This window comes from Urocitellus parryii, chromosome 2, assembly GCF_045843805.1.
Source record: "Urocitellus parryii isolate mUroPar1 chromosome 2, mUroPar1.hap1, whole genome shotgun sequence".
NCBI classification, from domain to species: domain Eukaryota; kingdom Metazoa; phylum Chordata; class Mammalia; order Rodentia; family Sciuridae; genus Urocitellus; species Urocitellus parryii.
The window spans coordinates 202,273,863-202,277,899 of NC_135532.1; positions in this window are offsets into that span (position 1 = coordinate 202,273,863).

The window sequence follows — 4,037 nt, forward strand, 5'->3', positions numbered from 1 at the left end:
TGCCTAATAGAAGGAAAAGTAGGCCCAAATCTTCACCATGTCATCCTAGAATCTGATTTCCTTAAATAGACTCCTAAAGCGCAAGAAGTAAAATCAAGAATCAATAAATGGAATGGATTCAAATTAAAAAGCTTCCTCTTAGCAAAGGAAATAACCAATAATGTGAGGAGAGAGTCTAGAGATTGGGAGAAAATCTTTACCACATGCACCTCCAGTAAAGCATTAATCTCTAGAACATATAAAGAACTCAAAAAATTTAACACCAAAAAAAAAAAAAATCAATAAATGGGCTAAGGAACTGACCAAACACTTCACAGAAGAAGAAATACAGTTGATCAACAAATATATGAAAAAGGGTTCAATATCTCTAGCAATTAGAGAAATGCAAATCAAAATTACACAAAGATTTCATCTCACTCCTGTCAGAATGGCAATCATCAAGAATACAAGCAACAATAAATGTTGGTGAGGATGTGGGGGGAAAAGGTACCCTCATACATTGCTGGTAGGACTGAAAATTGGTGCAACCACTATGAAAAACAGTATGGACATTCCTCAGAAAACTTGTAATGGAACCACCATTTGACCCAGCTATTCCACTCCTTGGTTTATACTCAAAGGACTTAAAATCAGCATATTACAGTAATGCAGCCACGTCAATGTTTATAGCAGCTCAATTCACAATAGCTAAACTATGGAACCAACATAGATGTCCTTCAATAGATGAATGGATAAAGCAAATGTGGTATATACATTCAATGGAATATTTCTCAGCTTTAAAGAAAAATGAAATTATGGCATTTGCCAGTAAATGGATGTAGTTGAAATAAGCCAATCCCCCCAAAACCAAAGGCTGAATGTTTTCTCTAATATGCGGATGCTGATTCACAATAAGGCAGGGGGCACTAGGGAAGAATAGAGTTACCTTAGATTAGGTAGAGGTAAGTGAAGAGAGGAGAGGAGAGGGAATGTGGGGATAGGAAGGATAGTAGAATGAAACAGACATTATTACTGTATATATATATATATGACTACATGACCAATGGGATTCTACAACAGGTACACTCAGAAAAATGAGAAATTATATACATCTATGGATGATATATCAAAGTGCATAAGTATATTCTATTGTCATGTATAACTAATTAAAACAAATTTAAAAAAATTTTTTTTAAAAAGCACTGATGATATGGCTAAGCACCCTGGTATAATTCCCAGTACCAAAAAAATAAAAAATAAACATATAAATAATTTCTGGTTTACTATTATTTATTCAAGCAAATTTCTAAAAGTAGAAATTTGGGCTACAAAAAATGTCTATATATGTTGCAGTTTCATGATACCTACTGCAAATTACATGCACTCACCCCATGTTCTTTCTCACTTTCCACCCTACATTGATATTAAGTAACTAGTTAATACCCCCACGAAAAAAGGCATACAAAAGCCTGATCCCAGCATCTTCTGTCATGGAGCATTATATGTTTTCAGTATTGTTAATGTTTGTTAATTACTAGAGAAGGTTTTCTTTTTTATATCTTATTTCTTAGGTTGATTTACCTATTTTTAACTTGGGTGTTCAACTTTCTTTATTATTTTTTACCTTGAAAAAAGTAAATCTTTTAAAGAATTATACTTTGTCATGTATGACAAATATTTTCCTAGTATGTCATTTCCCCCTGTATTTTGTTTGACATTTTTTTGATACACAGATGTTTTAAATTGTTTATGTAGCAAAATTTATCAATCATTTTCTTTATTTTTTTTTCTTTGGTTTTATGAAATTACTTAGGAAAGTTCACTTGGTGAAAATTATCTACCACACTTATGATTTGTACTCTTTTCCATATGTTTGCTATATTTTAATAAAATTATAGAAAATAGTAAAGTCTTTTCTGGTTTATATGCATTCTTTCAATATTATTATTATTATTATTATTATTATTATTATTATTTTGGTGCTAGGAAATGAGCCCAGGGCCTTACGCAAATTCTCTATCATTAAGTTACATTTTTAAAAATATTTTTTAGTTATAGTTGAACACAATAGCTTTATTTTTTATTTTATGTGGTGCTGAGGATCGAACTCAGTGCCTCATACATGCCAGGTGAGCTCTCCACCTCTGAGCTACAACCCCAGTCCTAACTTACATTCTTCAGGCCTCTTCTGATTACTTATTATTTTTTAAAATTGTTTAATACATTTGTTCATGTTGTTATAAATTGAGCCAACCAAATATATTTTTCCAAATTTGCCAAATAATTTTAGCAAAATCATTTGTCTCTGAATAATGGATATAGTAGCTGACCTCCTCCCCAACCTCAGCACTGACATTTCTAAATGAATAAGAGAGATTGATGTCTTGGCTCTTCTCTGTGTCCAAGGTTCTATGACTTAGTAACACAGATGTTAGAGAATAACCCATGGTAATTTAAAGCCACAAAGAAGACACTGAACTAAATATACCCATTAGGCACTTCATCTAACATTTCTGAAAAGTCTTGAATAACAACGGTTGAGATCCTAAAAATGAAAAACTAAAAAGGAAACGTGTTTCTTCCAGGTGGCTTAGATAAGTAGTCCAGAAAAGAAATGATCAGAATCAGCCAGTATAGCCACATTAACAACACAGCAGCTCTTTATTTTGTGGGTGAGCTGGCAACATGATGCCACCTTCTCCTGCCATTGGTAATGGTATAGTCATTTGGTCCAACAATTCCTGCACATCTCTATATCCTTCCATCAGTTCTTGATATTGATCTTGGAAACACTGTAGATTCTGGAAATTGTACTGACATCACCATGTCACATGATTTGTCCCTGACCTAATTTATACTTAACATCTATAGAGTATCCATCACATATTTGTTGGAAAAATATTTTTAGTTCTTTATATTTTGAATAGATAATGCATGCTGCTATGGTTTGGATCTAGACTATCCCCCCACAGCACCATGTGGCATAGGATTGGTCCCCAGCTTGACATTATTGGGAGATGTCTAACAATTAGGCATGGTTGGAGATTTTTAGGCCATGGGAGAGTGTCCTCTAAGAGAACAGGAACCTCGGCCCATTCCTCTTCCCTTCTCTTTTATTACGTAGCCATGAGGAGAGCAGTTTTGCCCTGCCTAGGCTTCCACCATGATGTCCTCCTAGACACAGGAAAGCAGTGGGGCCAGTCAATCATGGACTGCAGCCTCTAAAACTGTAAACCAAAAGAAACCTTTTCCCTTTATAAATTTATTATCTCAGGCATTTGTTATGGTGATGGAAAACTGACTTAACACACAGAAGAATACAAAACATAGTACAAAATTCAAAAGATATAAAGAGATGTATAGTGAAAATTGAGTTTTCTTCTCCCAGCCACCAAACTCCCTTTCTTTGAAGCAACCACTGTCATCAGCCCTTATCTGTATCTTTCCAGAAATAATCATATGCATTTAAGCATACACACATAGACATATTTAACACAAATCATGATATGTGATGGACATGTTTTTATATCTTGCTTTGTTTCCAACTCACGAAATACCTTGATATTGTTATTTCACAAAAGAAAAAATTTTATATTTCATTAAGTGCTTCCTCAATGAAAGAAAATTTGATCTTTTCACCCAGGTAGTATGTGAACTTAGTTAAGACTATTTCTGTCTTCCCTTGAGAATGCTGAAATTTATAAATATGATTTTTAACTGAACTTCTAAAAATAAGGGAGAGAAAATGAATCCAGAAATTCTCTATCCTCCTAGATTGGAATATACCCTATAATTCAAAAATTCTTCCAGAATGCCCTAGGTTTCAGATAGATTCCAGCAAAGTCCTTTCAAGATCAGCAAGTTGCTGAAAGAGAAAAGGCCTCTCTCTGAGATTGTGAGTGTTAAATCCCCACATAGAAAATACCTACCCGAAGTAAAGCTGAACTGAGGAGAAAAGCCTACAGAGCTGAGACATGAGGTGATTGTTTTAATTTCTGGATCTAGCTATGCCTGAAACTGGATCAGGATGAAGGTGAGGTAAGTGAATCCCTCACCTC